The sequence below is a fragment of the Protopterus annectens genome, chromosome 1.part2 (assembly GCF_019279795.1).
Source record: "Protopterus annectens isolate FY-2018-M chromosome 1.part2, PAN1.0, whole genome shotgun sequence".
NCBI classification, from domain to species: domain Eukaryota; kingdom Metazoa; phylum Chordata; order Ceratodontiformes; family Protopteridae; genus Protopterus; species Protopterus annectens.
Genome location: NC_056727.1, coordinates 800,640,332 through 800,660,195, shown reverse-complemented (window position 1 = coordinate 800,660,195; position 19,864 = coordinate 800,640,332).

Below are 19,864 nucleotides of genomic sequence, written 5' to 3'. Positions count from 1 at the left end.
TTACAGACCAGCTGGAAGTTGATTGAGTGGAATCTTTTACAGATAATATACCTTCTCCTCTGCTGCTCAGTTGGGGCCTTTATTACAATGTGAGTGCAGTCTATGGTCCCCAGTATTTATGGGAAATGATTAACATCAGAAGAAGCTTGAATGGTGTTGTGTCTGTCTCCTCAATGGTATGTGGAATCCATGTATGCTATCCTTCATGCCATAGCATGGCATCAAGGAAATGGAAGATGTGCAGATGCCTGGGATACAACCACCATGCCCCCATCCCCCCACACTTGTCACTGAAAGGTCCCTGAAGCTAGTATTCTTAAAGTCCACATACTTTGGCATCCGCAGGGATAGGAACTCCACATTTTCCATGGGCCTGCATATGAGGGTGACACATCTTGAGTAGCTCCTTCATGGTGCCTCTGTCCACACAGTAGCAGCACACAATTTCAGCACTGTTTTTACAGGCATACAACATGCTGCACATACAGATTTAATAATACAGCAGCTACCTCATACATGTTTCAGGTTTGTCTCTCATAACTCCATGCTTTAGCTGTGATCAATAGATCTGGAGTTAGTGGCTTTCTGTGAGAAATATATACATTTCTGAATCACTTTGCCATTTTGTTAATCATAATTTGGATCTGCAAGTTCCATAATTTTAACACTGTGCTTATTATCATGTCGGTATACCACCATTTAAATATTATGCAGGCCGTGGAATTTATTGGGTTTATATTATAATATCGAAGTTACGTAGTATCGAATACAATATGGTTGACACCATATTATCAACGTTCCGTAACTTTGAAAATAAAAAAAAATTAAAAATTAAAACTTCAAACGCTTACCCTAATGGGTTTAAGCAGGGGGGCAAGCCCCCCTGCACCTCCACACCCCCCACTACTTAAATATACCAACTCCGAGATCGCACTTTAATATAGTATGGTGAGGAAAGGGAAGATTTCCCTTTCCTGCACTGTAGCGCAATCTCGGAGTTGGTATATTTAAGTAGCAAGGGGTGTGGGGGAGTGAAGGAGGGGCTTGCCCCCCTGCCTACACCTGTTAGTTTTTTTTTTTTGTTCTAAATTTTCTTTTTATTTAATTTTGATTGTTTAATGGTTTGATGCATAAAGACCGATGTTTATGCATTTGATCCATTAAACAGTCGAGATTACAATACAGACCCAAATTATTTATGTTTCTGCACTCATAATCAATGTGTTTCTGAATCAACCTAATCTGTCAATGGCCATTCATCATGCAAAAATACTTATTGCAACATAAAAATGTTTTTGAATCACAGGAATGGCTTTTGGTCATGCTTTCTATTTTTTTTTCAGTGAAGAATGCATGTGAATTTTTTTACATGTGCTGCAATAAAAAAATGAACACAGATATATTCTGGTCACATGCTGCATTCTTTAAATATATGCCATTTACTTAGTACAATGTAAATCAAATAAAATGCATCATGGCAGACTCCAATAACAACATTTTGGTTAAACTCTACATTTACTACTTGTCTAAAAAAGCCCATATGTCAGTTCCCCTTTTGGTAGTACTTTCAAAAGAACAAATTACACTAAAATATTTAGATGTAAATGGCACCTAGAATTGCCATCCTACCATTTGAGATTTCAGTACAATTCAATGCAGAATTTGATTGTGACACTCTCCGTGGGATACAGCAGACTTCTGTGCAGGAATAGTTTATTCCTGCACGGAAGGGACTGTTCCCATGCAGCATGGCAGCACGCCATGCATATTCATGAAGACATGCTACCATGCTCTAATATGTAAACGGGGATGTGTACGAGTGCAGGGTGTGTGTCTGAGAGCAGTGCTTTCACAATACACACGCCCCCTGTACACCAGAATTGCCATACAGCAATTTAAAAAGAGTAATATCGCTTGTCACACCTCTCAAACAGTTAAAGTAAGAAATATGGACAAAGCCATAAAAAATGCTACAAATAGGGGGGCAACTTTTAAATATTGCTATTAAAAACTTAAAAAGTTGATAGAATAACAGGTTTTGCATTAGCATGAATTTTCTGAGGGGTATGAAGTCTAAAACGTAAAGGTCTGTCATTATTTTCAAACTTCATTCTTTAATGATGTGCCAGAAAGTCACAAGTTTATGAAAAGTGGACCAAGAATATAAAGCAAAAATCTGGACAAACCGTGAAAAGTCATATGTCATCAACATTTGCAAAGCACAGCCCCCAACAAATATTTTTTTTTTCACATCTGCAAAAAGTTTAAGTGTAGCAGCACAGGTGTGCCTGTTGCTTAGCTATGCTTAGCCCAGCTTAAATGACACAAGAAGTTAAATAGCAATAGGCATCCAGCATAAGCAGTAATGCAATATTGTAGTGGTTAGAGTGAATGCTTTGCATGCAGTCATTCACAGTTCGAGCCCCACCAACACTATTTCCATTTTGTATGGGAAATCAGTACAATTTTAATTTATTTGTATATTTATGTATTAAGTAACTTATATCTCTCAGAGTAGTGTAGTAGGCCCAGATGTGAGGTGTCAGTGGATTGAAGTTATGAAACCCTCATAGAAACACAAGTGTCCCATAGACGTAGTCACACAAAATGTAATGTCAGAAAAGCACATGGGGGATGTTATGAAAGGTCAACATACATATCATAATCTATCCTAAATGATGAATGAATCCCACTATCATGATAGTCCAAAAACTGAAAGCTGAACAATGCTAAGCTATGCTCAGCTAAGCTGAGGCACTGTAAGCATTGCCAAAATGTGAATGCTAAGCAGGAATTACTGTAGCTAAGTAGATTTGTGCACTGGTAAGATTTGCTTAGCCGCTACCTCTTTAAGCAGTGCCCACCCTAGCTATGCATATGTGCTCAGAGCTTAGCTTAGCTCAGCATTTTCAAAAGCATCCAATCATGGCAAAGTGCAGGAATCGGCCCCAATTAAACCTCATAGGCAGGAATGCAGCCCATAACCAGTTGTAGATCCTCACTGCAGGCACCATGGCTGGAGTTGGAGAGGGTGTTCACTTTCGAGCACAATGCTGGGTCATCCAGGAGTCCAGGGTCATGTTCGGACTCCTTGTGCAAACTATGAAGTGAGACTGCTGCAGGGCCAGTACCAGGGCTTGGAGTACAAAGCAGCGGCCTGGGACCATTTCACACATGACCTCACCAGTGCTACTGGTATCCCTCGGACTGGTGAGCAGGTCCGGTATCATTATGCTGATCTGAAGCAGAGGAAGACTTCTTACAACTGCTTTAATCACCCTGCCTGCATCAGCCACTGTTCTGCTCAGCAACAAAAACCAGCCCTTCCAAGTCTCAAACCCAGGACCCTGTACAACACAGTCAGAGCAATGTACCACTACACCATCCAAGCTGTGCAAACACCTGCTGATTTTTCAAATATATCATTCAGTACAGGTACTGAAGAGTAGTGAAAAAAAAACTGCATTTACTACTTGAAATATTTACACAGCAGACATCCTGGCATGCTAATTACAGTATAAACAACAGAACTGTATGTTATTCAACCAATCAGAGATGAAGGAGCTATTCAACAAGCTATAAAGCAATTGTGTAGACTTAGTGTAGGTTTTTACTGCAAATTTCAAAATATATTGCAATACAGCCATGGAAGATACTCTACACAGAAACACTGTTAGTGGCTGTAGTTGCTGTTATACATATGTATGTGCAACAGGCACAAGTCAATTCTGCTCCTGCTGCAAATAGACCCCAGCCAAGAAGGAGAAGGGTATTTAGACCCCTGTTAACTTACCATGGTCTGCATGATGTGGAAATTGTAGAGTGCTACAGGGTAGATAGAAACATGCTATAGGAACTCTGCAACAACTGAGAACAAGGCCAAACTAAGGGTCACCATCTATAGGAATCTTTCAGAGGCCAATGAGTCATATGTTGGGGATATCACAGGCATCAGCATTTAGGATCCTACATCAAGTCCTGAATGTTATGCTACAATATGTCACTGATTACATACAATTTTCCCTGAACACCCATGGAAATACCTGGATGACTACACAATAGCAAGATCAAAACTTGCAACCCAACTTGTAATGTGAAAACACACAAATAATGCTTGGCTCCCTCACCGACAAAACAACAAGAAAATGACAGTTTGCAGAATCCAAGGAACAACACATAATTTACCTGTTATAATGTTTTACACACAATTTTCACAAGATGTGTATATATGTACAAATGAAAAGTAAATTGCATATGATTGCTAGTTACATCTCACTGTGCCCAGCACTCCCCTGGAGGTGTCTATGGGCCATCTTAGAAGCATTGAATCCTAGTTGTCCTTGACAATATGATTCTTTACATTGCCATGGAATAAGACAGAAAAGACTGTAAGGTAACCAGTTTTAACAATAACACTTGTAAAGACAGTTAAAGTCAATGCATGGCAAAAATGCCTGTGCCACGAGTGAAGTATAAGAAGTGCAGACAGGTAACAGTTTAATCCCCTAATGCATATAAATAACAGTTCTCTTCATAACATGTGAAGAAATCTAGCATGTACCTGAAAATGCAATCATGCATTAGCATCATCAGAAGCCTTCTGTGCAGATAAATCTAAAGGAATGTCAATATTCTGTTTATACAAATACACAAACCCTCTCACTTTCAAGTTCCCTAGTTGCATGGTTACCTTGTTATGGTATAGACTCATGCCTCTGAGCACAGTGAAGATGGAAATAAGGTATGAACTCAATAGAATTGCTGAATCCCAAACTTCTGGATTTATGTATCAGATGTAAACATAGTTTAGATGCTACCTCAGTGTTTTTTGCTAATGGAATGCAACTGTGAATGTTTAGTGGGAGGGAGAAGGAATACACAACAAGTCAGACTCCCTTACCTGTAGTGAGTGTGTCACCCAGGATACACTTACAAAGTGTAGAAATAATTGTATCAAGGTTTTAAATGTAAGTGAGCAGCACACATTTCTTAGTTTCTGTTCATAATATCCAAACTCCCATGTCATTGTTAAAAGCTGTATACTATTGCCATTTAATATTCTCATATATTTTAAGGACAGTGATACAAAATGCCTTACATACTACAAGTCTAAGATCACTGCTCAGATAAGAGAAGAATGAGCACAATACAAAGTGAAGACAGAGCTGCATTGCTGCAAACAATACTCATAACTGGTTATCTGATCACTCATTGCACTAAATATATAATTAACACATAAAAACAACTGTGAGTGTACAAGTGTTGCAAGACTTGTTTATAATGTCGATAAAATGGGACTTGCTTGCATGCCCAATGACTTGCATTTGTGCTACAGAGCTGTTTCTGTGGCAGAATGGGATAACACACTCTTGTTGTGTTTTGTAGGTTTGTTGCTGTCACATTTCATATCCAGACTTGTGTAAAATTATATAATGTGCACTAACATTTATTTTGAATGTTGTTTATGTTTTTTTTTTTAATTAATACTTGTGCCGCCTACAGCATAGCACAAACACAGTGAAATGGAAAAATCAAATAAATTCTATGTAACGTGCTTCTATGATAAAGACTGCATAAATTACACCTGTGAATCAAGTGTGTGTAGCACACCAGGTAAACATGACAAACCACATAGTATATGCTATCTGTATATCATGGTTCAAGTCCCACATGTGTCTTTTAAGGATGAAACCTAATAAACACTGCTTAGAAGGATAAAACAAGGTAAGCTTTGCCTGTCATGATTGTATGTTGCTTACTTTCATGCAAACATGGTTAGATAGCCCACACAAGAAGCAGACAAAACATCTGCAGACAGGAAGCAGAAAGTAGTCAATTTCAAAAGGAATACATCGTTGCATTTTTTCTTTCTTGCCATCGTGCAAGCCCACTAAGCAGTGTTGCATGGTGGGCAGCAACCTTCTGCACACTTGCAGGTCCAGAACACCTGCAGACAGGAAGCAGACAGTACACATTTTCAAAACAGATATATTGTATCCTGTATGGTTTTACACCATGCAAACATGCTAAGCATTGTTGCGTGGCAGTCAGCACACATATTTAATAATGCATTTGAAAATATACAGATGTTTCCTACCTGTGGCAGCAGGTGTAAGTCTAGGACTCAAATAAAGGTGAACCTGAGTTGTAAACTAGCATACTCCCAATTTAATTAATGCTTCTTCACTCAATTTAAAAAAAAAACAAATAAAAAAATGTAAACATAGAATTATAAATAAGTATGTACAGCAGTGAAGCTCATATGAATTATATGTGCAACAGAGGGTATACTGAATATTATGTTTCTGTAATTTTAATTTTCTCCTCTGTCTTTGGATGGCCTTCAGAACTCAACGATACTTATGCACACATGAATATATAAACCAGGACCTTGTTAGTTCACACACATACATGGTTAACCCCTCATTCTGTCATATGTATTTACATATAATTAATATGGATGCTCAACAAGCACTTCTTCTGTGGCAAAAATGAAAAAGTCATCTATGTAGAAGAAATAGTTTTGTCCCTAATGCATAGTTTTGAATCCCACATTGTAGAAATTAATTTAATCAGTGTGTAAAACACAAAAAATGTGTGTCAGGTCATATAATTTATACCCCCAATACACGTCTGCAAAGTTAAATCAACTGATTGGCACAGCAGCATCCAAACAAAAACTAATGCCAATTGTCAACTTACCCTTTTTAGTTCATAAATTGCTTTCATCTCTGGCACTGATGCTCTCAGCTTAACATTGCACAAACTCGGTTGGCATGGTTGTTCAGGTTTGTACACTAGTTTTAAACGTAATAACATGAATTGGCAGGAAAGCATTGTTAACTATTGTTTTTCCCTGATTAGTCATGTCTGGAGGTAGAAGGGAAGTTGCCCAATTTAGTGCTCAAAGATGGGGTGTCAAGAATGTTTGTTGAACTTATTGTAAAGTGCCACAGCCGAAGGCTCTTGCAGAGGGAATACATTGGCTGCCAGTACAAGTATGAGGCATGGGATAGTCTGGCCAAAGCAGTCTCCAGTGCAGCTGGCAATCTACATAATGGAAAACAGTACTGGCACAATTTTAATGACCTCAAAAGGCGCAAGAACGATACACTCAATTAGTTGCTGGCTGAGTTTAGGATTGTTGACATTCCACAGTTGTGGAAGTATACAGATAAGAGAACTTTAAACTATACAGACAACTGCATATAGGTAAGACTGGTATGCATAATGCTCTTCACAGCCAACCAGGAGATAATGGCAAATACAATGTCCAATGCTGAACATTTAGAAAGACTGAAGGAAGCATGGGGTATGTATGTAGTTCAACATAACTATTATTTTATCTAAAGTATTGCTCTTATATAAAGTAGCAGCAAATTAAGCATGCATATCCTAATTGTAAAATCAAGAATGTACGCTTCAGTCTGTAGCACAAGTCAACTGTGGGAGTCAATTCTAATGTTGTAGTCAGACATTGTGGGTTATTACCACAAGTAACAAATATATAGTAAAATCATTTACAAATATTACATAATAATTTAAACAAAAGTGGCACAGATGCCCTGCTGTTAACTTCATCTGTATTATTTGACCAAGCATATGTGCAATATATGTTCATTGTAAGGATTATTTTAAGCAATCATCAGTTATAGTTTGTAGGTTTTAAGAAGTATATTTACATGTAAGAGTAAACATAATTTTTTTTATATTGTAATAGTTCATTCTATGTCTCATATGATGGAACTACTTATTGCTTTTTTGCCTCCCAAAACAGTAAAACAATCTCAAAGGCACACCGATAGCTGTTTTGGTCCTCCTTTTTTGGAGATTTTTATGAGGGGGTTTTTGTGGTTTAGGTAATTTATTTTAATTACATTAATTTAAGGGGTGGAATTCCCTCCTGTTCTTCCGTTATTTGAAAGCTAGTCCATTTGGGCCGAAAGTTATTTGCATTATTTTTTTTTGGGGGGGAAAGGGTTTTTTTAAGGGGAAAAAATTTAATATTCATTCCCCAAGCTAAAAAGGGAACTCCTTCCCACAGTAAAATCAAAAACTTTAAAAAACCATTTGAAAAAAGGGGCCTTTTGGGGCTTCAAAAGTCCGTTCAAAAATAAGTCTTGGGACTCATTTAACAAAAAAATAGCCTTATCAAGTAAGAGATTTTTTATTAAAACTATTGACATATAATTTCAGGAATATTTGGGGGAAAATTTAAAGGGGTTTTTGGGTACCCAAATTTAAAACCCTGCTTCCCCTTTCAACAGAGAACTCTAAAAAAATGGTAAAAATTTTTAAGCGGGGCGGGAAAAAAAAAGAAAAATGGCCCTAAATTTCTGTTTAAACCAAAAAAAACCCCTCGTCCCCCCCTTTTTAAAGAAAAATATTGAAAAACGGGAAAAATAAAAAAGGAAAAGACCCCGGGGGTTTTAAAAATTGGCCCAACCCTTTAAAATTGGGAAAGAAGGTTTTTTTTTTTTTCAATTTTTTTAAAAAAAAAAATAAAGTTGATTTTGCAAATCATAAAACTAGCACTTAGTGATTAGTTAAACTTTGGAAAATTAAATGAAATGGTAAACATTTTAGTTCACAGAAAACTCCTTTGATAAAAAAAACGTTAAAAGCAAAAGCAAAAAGAAAAAATCTTAAAACTAAAGGTATTTTTTCTGGTTTTAAAACCTCTCCAGGGAGTTCATTCTATACTAAAAAAAAATTTATAGAGGGGTAAAAGCAAAATCCCAAAAAGGGCCTCTAAAAGTTATTTAACCCCCCTTTCTAGGAAAAAGGGACCCCTCCCCCCCAATTAAAAGCACCCCTTGAAAAAAAAGGGGGAAAAAAAAAAAAAAGGGGGATAAAAAACTTCTCTGGCAATTAAAAAATTAAAGGGTATTTTTTTTTTTTTTTAAAAAAACCCCAAAAAGCAATTTTTTTAAAATTTTAAAAAAAACATCTTTTTGCCTTTTTTTCCCAAAAAAAAAACCAAAAATTGAGTAAACAGTTTAGTTTTAAAAACCAAAAAATGCTTAAAAAAAAGAGAAACAGTTTGGCCAAAAATAAAAAAGCCAAAAAAAATTTAAAATTAAAGGTAGTCTTTCTGGTTTTCAAAAACGCCCCCAAAGGGGGGGCCTTTTTAAATGGGAAAAAGTAAAACCTTTTAAGCACTGGGCGGGAAATGCTCCAATAAAAAATTATCCTTTAAAAACCCCCGAAAAAAAACAATCGTCCTTTTCCCCCGGAAAAAACTATTTCCAAACAAGGTGGAAAAACAGGAAAAAACCCCGGGAACAAAATCTTTCTAAAAACCTATTAAAATTGGGAAACTTTTTTTTTTTGTTTTTAATTTTTAAAGAAAAAAAAAAAAAAAAATTAAATTTTTTACTAAATTATAGAAAGGGTTTTAGCCTTTTTAAATTTTTGGGAAAAATTTAAAATGCAAGTCGTAAATTTTAGTTAAAACCAAAAAAAACGTGAAAATTTTGTAAAAAAAGGGAAAAAATTTTAAAGGGCCAAAAATAAAAACCAAAAAAATATTTAAAAACTGAAATATTTTTTCTTCCCTTAAGGAAATGCTCCCCAAGGGGGGATTCAAATACTAAAACCCCGTTTTTTAAGGGGGGGCTGGGCAGTCCCCAAAATAAAAAAAAACTAAATTATCCCTTCCTTTTGAGGAAAAACAGTTTTTTTCCCCTATAAAAAACCTAAAAAAGGAAAAGGGGAAAAACAAAAAGAAAAGCCCGGGATAAAAACTGGTTTAAATTTTAATATAAAAAATATTTTTTTTTTTTTTTAAAAAAACGAAAACACTAAATCTATATTTTTAAAAAATTATCAAAAGAAAATTTTAGTTTTATTTATTTAACTTTTGGGCAAAATTTAAAACCCAACAAGTGCAGTAAACAGTTTTAGTTTAAAAACACAGAAAAAACAGTGAAAATTTTGATAAAAAAAAGAAACAGTAGTAAAGGGCAAAAAAGTAAAAAGCCAAAAAATACTTAAAATCTGCTTTTTTTTTAAATAGACTTTTTAAAATTATATAATCCTAACATTTATTTTGAATGTTGTTTTTTTTTTTAAAATACTTGTTTAAAGCATAGCACAAACAAAATGAAAGGGAAAAAATCAAAAAATTTCTTAACGGCTTCTATGATAAAGACCCATAAATTACACCGAATTTAGCACCCCAGGTAAACTGACAAACCAAAAATTTTCCTGAATATCAGGGTTCAAGTCCCACATGTGTTTTTTAAAAAACCAAAAAAAGCTTAGAAGGAAAAAAAAAGGTTTTCCCTTTCATGATTGTATGTTGTTTTCTTAAAAAACCCCCCCAAAAAGGAAAAAAACCCCGGAAAAAAAAATTTAAAAAAAAAATTTTTTTTTAAAATTTTGGGTTCCCAAAAAGGAAAAAAAAAAAAAATTTTTAAAAACCCCGGGGGCCCCCCAAAAAAATTTTTTTCCCCCTTTTAAAAGTTTAAAAAAAAATTTTTAAAGGGCCCCTTTTTTTTTTTTTTAAAAAAAAACATAAAAATTTTAAAAAAAACCCAAAAATTTTTTTTAAAAAAAAAAAAAAAAACAAAAAAAAATGGGGAAAAAATTTCCTTTTAAAAAATTTTAAAAAAAAAAGGGAAAAAAATTTTTTTTCCCCCCCTTTTTAAAACCCAAAAAAAAATTTAAACCCCAAAAAAAAAAAATGGCCCCCTTTTTTTTTTCCTTTTTTTTAAAAAAAACCCCAAAAGATTTTTTTTTTTTTAAAAAAAATTTTTCAAAAAAATTTTTTTTTTTTAAAATTTTTTTTTAAAAATTTTTTTCAAAAAAAAAAAAATTTTTCAAAAATTTTTTAAAAAAATTTTTTAATTAAAAAAACCCCCCCCAAAAACAAAACTTAAAAGTAATTTTAAAAAATTTAAACATTTACGGTAGCTTTAAATATGTCAAAAGGAATGAAATTATGTTTTAATTTAACTACTCTTGTCACCTTAGAATAACTTATACAAAAAATAAAAAGGACTTATTCACATACATGGTTAACCCCTCATTCTGTCATATGTATTTACATATAATTAATATGGATGTGCTCAACAAGCACTTCTTCTGTGGCAAAATGAAAAAAGTCATCTATGTAGAAGAAATAGTTTTGTCCCTAATGCATAGTTTTGAATCCCACATTGTAGAAAATTAATTTAATTGTAGGTGTGTGTAAACACAAAAATGTGTGTCAGGTCATATAATTCTATACCCCCAATACACGCCTGCAAAGTTAAATCAACTGATTGGCACAGCAGCATCCAAAACAAAAACTAATGCCAATTGTCACCATTTACTCCTTTTTTAGTTCATAAATCGCTTTCATCTCTGGGCACTGATGTTTCTCTTGGCTTAACATTGCACAAACTCGGTTGGCATGGTTGTTCCAGGTTCTGTACACTAGTTTTAAACGTAATAACATGAATTGGCAGGAAAGCATTGTTAACTATTGTTTTTCCCTGATTAGTCATGTCTGGAGGTGGAAGGGAAGTTGCCCAATTTAGTGCTCAAAGATGGGGTGTCAAGAATGTTTGTTGAACTTATTGTAAAGTGCCACAGCCTAAGCGCTCTTGGTAGAGGGAATACATTGGCTGCCAGTACAAGTATGAGGCATGGGATAGTCTGGCCAAGGCAGTCTCCAGTGCAGCTGGCAATCTACATAATGGAAAACAGTACTGGCACAATTTTAATGACCTCAAAAGGCGCAAGAACAATACACTCAATTAGTTGCTGGCTGAGTTTAGGATTGTTGACATTCCACAGTTGTGGAAGTATACAGATAAGAGAACTTTAAACTATACAGACAACTGCATATAGGCAAGACTGGTATGCATAATGCTCTTCACAGCCAACCAGGAGATAATGGCAAATACAATGTCCAATGCTGAACATTTAGAAAGACTGAAGGAAGCATGGGGTATGTATGTAGTTCAACATATAACTATTATTTTATCTAAAGTATTGCTCTTATATATAAAGTAGCAGCAAATTAAGTATTTCTATATCCTAATTGTAAAATCAAGAATGTACGCCCAGTCTGTAGCACAAGTCAACTGTGGGAGTCAATTCTAATATTGTTCAATTAGTTGATTAATTAAGCTCTCATTAACTATAGTATTTAAGGGCATGAAATGTATTGTTTGATATTGAAGTCTGAGGAAGCGTTAATGTAACGTGAAAGCGCTTACTGTTTGGTGAAGTTCTGTCGAATAAAGGTTCTGTTTTTATCATTAGAAATTTGGTTTTTCAGCTATCGGTGTGCCTTTGAGATTGTTTTACTGTTCTGTTGCTACGTTTCACAAAGTCACTTTATCCAGCGGAGGTTTGTTGTTTCGTTTCTTTTTTGCCTCCCACCCCAACCCTTATCTCTTTTTATATTTTTATATGTGTGGTCATAACATTTTGATGTCATCAATTTCTGACTACTCACTCGCAAAATGTTTTACAGTACAGGGGGTTAGGCCAACCACTGTGGCTCAGTTTGCTCCTGCTCCACCAGTGCCTGCACCAACACCCAGCAAACCTTGGACCCAACCTGGCAGCACTGCCTTGGTTGCCGCTGCACTACCTGGGCCTTCCACATTAGGTATCATAACCCTGGCAGCTAATGTAGGGGTATCCTCTGGGAGTAATGGTTGTCAAGGGGATTTTGTCATCCAAAAGAGATGCCAGGTTTGGTGTATAGGGTCATGCACAGCACCATTGGTGCACACCTATTCCTCTCTTACTGTAGTAAAAAAAAAAATAAAAGGGGCATCTGTCCCACAAAAAATCTGACAGCAGGCAGCTTGCATGTCTATACATATACCTACCACTTTTGAGACAATTTTAAACAGGGATATGACTCCACATCCATGTCCTACACTCCTCTAATATTTTCTCCTCAGCAAACAATGATGCTGCCATACTCTATAATATGCACCATGACAGTGTTACACTCAGTCATATGTGGTGTTGTTACTGTTACATTACATGACATTTATCTTGTACACATATGCAGCTGTAAGCTTCAAATCAAGCCCTGTCTACTGCTTTGTGTGTGCGTTTGGTTGTACATTATGCTCACTGCATGATCTTTGGAATCACACTTCATTTTACTAACACCAAGGGAACCTTCCTTGTTGCACCACACATCCACCATCCTTATTTTTCCTCTGGCCACATGACATCCTTCCTGCAGAGGAGTGGTGAATGTCCTCATGTCAAATATGCATACACACATCACGAAGCAGAGTCATTCTATGAGTATCTCCAAGACATCTCCAGACCTCTGCATGTGTGATTGCTAATTCTGTTATGGTGTAGTGAACATATCCCATACGGACAGTGGCAGAATGTAATGCAATCCAACAAATATATACATATGCATGATAGTCCTATTATTTTCCATCGTATAGATATAGGGATTATTTTTAATGATATAATAATGGCTAGGATGTCATGTGATGTTGGCCATTAGCCTAATAATGTCCTATGACCCTATGAGCAGTTGTCATGTCAGTGTTGCCATCATTGACATGTGCTATATTGAGGTGTGGATGTACAGTATGGCTTCAAGAGGGTCTTACAATCTGTGATGTGAGCTAATGTATTGATGGCCATTGCTGCCATTACAGTACATGCTCCTTATATGACAGCTGTAGTAATGTGCTTCCTAAGAACTGTTGACATGGCATAATACACTTTTATGTATATTTTTGGCATATTAAGATATGTGTTGTTCCAGTGGAGCCTATCACCCTTCTACACAGTTCACATTCCACCACCCCAGTGACACTTGCAGTATGGCACAGGTGTGCATGTGTCTACAATGTTCTGTGACAGACCTCAGTATTAATTCATATTGGTGACATGGTCACATACATCTTGTCTCATTTGCATCTTGTTATGCCAGTGCATCACATGTTTTGATGCAATTGTAACCTTGTGTAATTCATTGTATGTGCAGTTGTGTTGCCATACCCAAGGATTATTGGGGTGATCAGCAGCACCATTGTGTGACTATTAGCATTTCTGTCAGGAAATGTTCTGCATGAGCCACAAACAATTGATCTGTAATTTGTGTTGATATGAGATCAGGCCACTCAAACACAGTTTTCCCATAAAGCACATATAGGCACATGTTGTACAAGTGATATAAGTATGTGACATTGGTACAGTTGTACGACTGTGTGCATGGCATCAATGTATGGAATGTGATGAATGACCAAGGCTGTATAAAGGTCTTGACACAAGTCATTTATTCCAAAACATATGAATTGTTAAGGGGAATACACAACTAAGCACTGATTTGTGTGTTATGCCACCAGGCATACTCAACCTGAGGTAATAGACAATCCACTATCTGACAGTTTGTCTCATACATCACTCCCCTGTCATCCCTGGCCATCATTCAAAAGTATACATACAAACATTACTCAATGTTTAGTCTCAAGAGAGCAGCTCATATGAGTGTTCTCTGTGGCTAGTAACACAGAATCGATGGACTCTGACAACAGCATAGGTTGCCTATAGTGTGACTTAAAACCTGATATACCAAACACAGTTTGATCCATACTTCAACACAATCTCCAGACAGCCTATTGTCCCATAGAAGGGTATACAGCAACATGTAGTCTTCTTACTGAGGGGGAACTTCACCTGAGGCATGGAGTTATAGACCCATCCTGACTCTTCTCATCTGTGAGGTGGGCTAAGTAGTCCTCATAGACCTTCTCTAAAAGGACACAAGTAATATCCCAACTGTGTACCAAACCCATGTTTAATTTAAGACCACATCATATCGGTTACATTTGTTCTCTATCTTCAAGAAGATTACCAAGAGATGCATGATGACAGCACTACCATCCTATGTAACTTGACTTGGCCAAGGCATTTGACACAAATCCACAGTCAGGTATTAGAGAGAACCTGTCTCAAGTGGCCCTACACACCTACATCACCAATTGGGTAGACGAATGGATCATATACGTGACAGATAAAAATGTTGCAGTGTGTGAAGTCACTTCTGTCTAGAGTCTAGTGAACAGTTCTGTACCTCAGTGCTCTGTGCTAGGCCCTTTCCTCTCCATTATTTAAGTCTCAGACATCAAAACTGACTTACACATACTTTCTCCAACTAGCTTTGTGGAGGACTGCAAATTATGGACAATCATTGAATCCAACTTTGGTATTGGTATAATGATTACAGTTTCAACTAACACAGAGGATTGCCACCACCGCCATGAGGACAAGGTAGATAAAAAAATCATGGGGGATAAGTTCCATTATGAAAGCAAATACACCAGATAATTACAATACTAACAGCACACCCCTATCAGCAGACCAAGAAATATGTGACCCTGTGTACTCAGGTGGATGGGATGCAGAAAGTCCACCACAACTGAGTATATGTTGGACATTCACATCAAAGGGTATTATAGTCTCATTGCTCTCAGCTCTAATCACACCAATAATTGAGCACAATGTACCCTTTTGCATGCACCTTCCAACACGTCTTCCAGGGATGAGTTACTCAAGTGTACTACTTTTGCAACAGTGAGCTCCTACACATCATATTGGCCATACATATTTATTCTTTTTGGTGCATAAACATTAGGGTATAATGGTGCAGAAACCCTTCAAGGTGATATACAAGATTCATGTGTCATATGTGTTCCTGTAATGCACACAGTAAATGCATAGCTGATAGACAACATTGATGGCATGAGTTACATTCATGAAAGTATGGATTGTGGCATATATATGGCATGCACACCTGTCAACTAGCCAAGATTGCTCATAATTTCAAATATGGGTGTACCAGTGTTCTGCCTAACACCTCCGGCAGATGTTACATTTTGAGGAAGGTGTGCTTGATTCCTCCTTAGAAACTGCTGGCAAATCATAATAGCTATACAAGTACGGGGTTCTTGCAGAACCATCTATGATCACTCACAATCCCACATGTTATGTCAGTGACATGGGATTACTGGTGATATTATTCTAATATTGCCCATGACTGTGCGTGCTTCTGTCTACTGTTGTCCATGAGCTTGTTGCTATGTGTCCCACTTGGTTGAGACCTATGCTGACATTACATTCATATTCAAGAAATTCATTTTACACAGCTTTACAGTATGCATCTAACCCCTATTGTGTATACCATCACTGATATATATCCTTGCCATTATTCATGTCAGGATGCTTATGTCACAATGATTCTTTTCCATTCATATGTCACCTTGTTTGACAGTCACATAATATACAATAACTTGTGCAGTCCATACTGTATTATGCCAATATGGGATTAGTGTGCCTGCTACAACTGCCTTCATTGACATGCCCTCATCTGCTGTATATTACCACGTTTCACCTGTTCTCTTCCCTTGTGTTCATTCCAACTATTCATCTGTGCATCCCTTTTCAATACACACACTTCCCCTGACTATTTATAATGCAGACTATGTACCCTTATTGATAATTTATACATCTTTATTCAGTATTTCTGAAACAGGTTTTACAATACTCTGCAATTTATATACATTCATATAATGTGTGTGAACTATAAACATTGCCTTATTAATAACTCTGGTCATCACTGCGGCTTTCCGCGCAATCCTACAGACCTAGTTTGCTCATAGGTAAGCAGGTTTACATGACTGTTGGTGTCTGTGTTACTCTACATGGATTCCTGGATGGCAACACTGTTGCTGGCCAAAAAACTGCACTTGTTTATATTTAAATGCTGTGTGCAGCATGCATATGCAAATAGTGCTGCTGATCACTGTGCAAGCATGTAAACTGCATGTAAGCTTTGCACTAAACCTACACGGAGTTTATTGAATCCCCAGGATTGTTTTTATGAACTTAGAAAGTTGACAGAATAACAGGTTTGCATTATCATGCATTTTCTGAAGGATAAGAAGTCTGAAACTAAAATGTATGCCGTTACTTATTGACTTCAATCATTAGCAATTTGCCTGAAACATTATGAGCAACAGAACAAAAATATGAGGCAGAAAGCTGTACATTCTGTCAAGATCTGGACAGTTTACGGCCCGTAGTAGCCTCCACTTCAGCAGGAAATTTATTGAAGTAAAAATAAAACCAAACTGTAAATAAATTGTCTAGTATGAAACGCTTTTCGTCCGGTAAAATTACCGGACTTCTTCAGATACAAAAATACATTGTAAGTTGTCCTTTTTATATAAACATCTCAACGATCATCTGATGTGTTGATTAATTAATTACAGTTAACCCTTGCTGTGCATGTCAATCAAATACATTATAGCCAAGAAGTTCATAAATATTTTAAAAATACATTTGATTCTACTAGCCTCACATGACATTTAATAATAACAGAATTGATGTGATAAAAGTGTTGTGGTAAAATTGCTATAGACTGCCCATCAATTCCTAAAAATATATATATATATATAAATCAAAATTAATATAACTATATTAAAATGTTAAAAAACTGAAGAAAAACAAACTGTCAAAAAACAAACCAAAAGGTTCCGAACCAGCAGGTGTAAAACTCCAAAGGTTTATTAGGAAATGTAAAAGTAAAGCGCTTTTCGTCTCCCTTAGTAGGAAGACTTCTTCAGACAAAGGAAAAAAAATCACCAAACACAATTTAAAACCCAAAAAAAGGGGTGTGTGTTATAAAATTACAAACAGCTGCCTTAATTGAACCCACTGACATACCTTCACATTTAAAGTTGTATTACATTAAAAGCATAAATAAATGTCTACTTAGTGTAGACAGGGTGTCAAACATAAAAAAGTTTTCAAAAAAGAAACATGAACTTGATAAAAGTAACCAAGAATGTCTTAGTGAAGATTCATGAACCTAATCAAGTGTAAATACTATTTGTTTCCCTTAAAATACATTTTAGCAAACAACTTTTCATAGGGTAAAACAAAACTCATACAGAATCTTGTGATTAAAAGAAAATAAAATGAAGTAATGCTTGCAACTAAGTATATACAAGTATAATATCCATTCCTTAACAGAAAAGGTAGTAAGGAGTACACATCTCTAATGCATAATGAAGAATCAATGAATAAGTAAACAGTGCAACTCAACTAGGAGTCTGCAATAACTGGAATTTCAAAGACGTTTCTAATAAAAGAAATGTTATTTCTAATGTTAAATAACCAAATTATGTTTATTTATGTGTTAAAAATCTAACACAGAAATTGCTTGTCATTTCAACGCCAACAGAATGCAACGACAGTATATGAAAAATAATTTTTTTTTTTTTTTTTTTTTTAAATGTTCCTTGAGCAATGGGTAAAGCACCAAGCTGCGATGAGAACACTTTCTAAGCTTTTAGTATGCACAGTTGTAGCAGCCAAAACAAGTAAAAATGCAGCTGTTTCAGAAAAAATATGGCAAGGCATTGTGTGGAAGACACGTCTAAATCAAAACAAACAAACCGCCGGATTCACAAGATGGTACTTCATTCAAGAACCATGCAGGTGTTAAGCATGCGAAAAAGGCGGATAGCCAAACAAATGAAAAATCAGTTCACAATCGTGCCCATGAATATGGCACATTGTTCTGCAAATGAGTTTATACTGTGTGCAAAAAAGGTAATAAATAAAGTAGCAGAAGACAAAAGAAAGAAAGAAATGCAACACCTAAGTAAATCCACAGCTGTTGGTGTTCAATGACATTGACAATAGGTAAACATAGCACTTCAAAATACCATGGGTCTAAACATTAAGATCTCATTGTTGCTTAAGCAAAAAGGTGTATGCGTCTAGAAGTAAGCAAAAATCAAGTCAGACCACAATGCAGAACCTGACAAAAATAAAACATACAAATCCTGAACGAAACTATGCAAAATGAAAATACAAATAAAAATAATAAAATAAAATAAGGTATGGGTCAATGTACAGTGAAGCGCTGCAGAGGTCAGAAAACTAATGTTTCTCAAGTTAAACATTTGTGAATTAAGGTTTAAAAAACAGACTTGAGGTTTAAGTAATGAATCAGGATCTGAAGAAGCATACATAGCGTATGTGAAAGCGCTTATCCAGTTCGTTTGTTTTGTGTGAATAAAAGCTACGTTTTGAAGAATTCTTGTCTACTGCTGCTTTACTTTGGAATCGTTGGAATTGACTGTTTCCGTGATTGTTCACCAGTTTATATATTCATTGTTTAAGTAATGATGAAAGAAGTCTTATCTTAGCAGGTTTCTTAACTTTAAAACACAAGTCAAAGAAGTAACTTCGTTCAACCCTGGTGATGTGTAAGAGTTCATTTTAAGTTGCCAAATGAGTTCCTTTTTTTCTAATAACAATTGTTGGGGTCCTCCTCTTTCATCTGTAAGTACCTGGTCTATAACTTTAAAAAGGAAAGCGTGAGAAGGGTTGTTATTACAATGTCTTGCAAGGGCGTTAGTCTTGCTCTTCTTCCTAATGTGGTACGTGTGTTCGTAAATTCTTTCTTTAAGTTTTCTGTCAGTCTTCCCTATATAAAAGGCAGGGCATGACTGGCACACAGCTAAATACACCACTGATTTTGAGTTACAATTGTAACGACCCTTTGCTTTAAACAGACGTTGTTTCACTATACATGTGGACCCTGTAGATATAAATTTACAATAGTTGCATGTCTCACATTTGTTTGTGCCTTCAGTTCTAGTATGCTTTATTGAAGGTCTTTCCATAATGTTTTTGAGGTTTCTGCCCTTTCTAAAAATGAAAACATAACAGGTTTGTCCCCTATTTTCTCCGTGAGTTCTTTTTCAAAAGATAACAACTGCCAATTCTTTCTAAGTACATTGCTAATATATTTAGCTTCTAATGAAAAAGAAGTAATGAAACTTTTTTATTGTACTTCTCTTGGGAA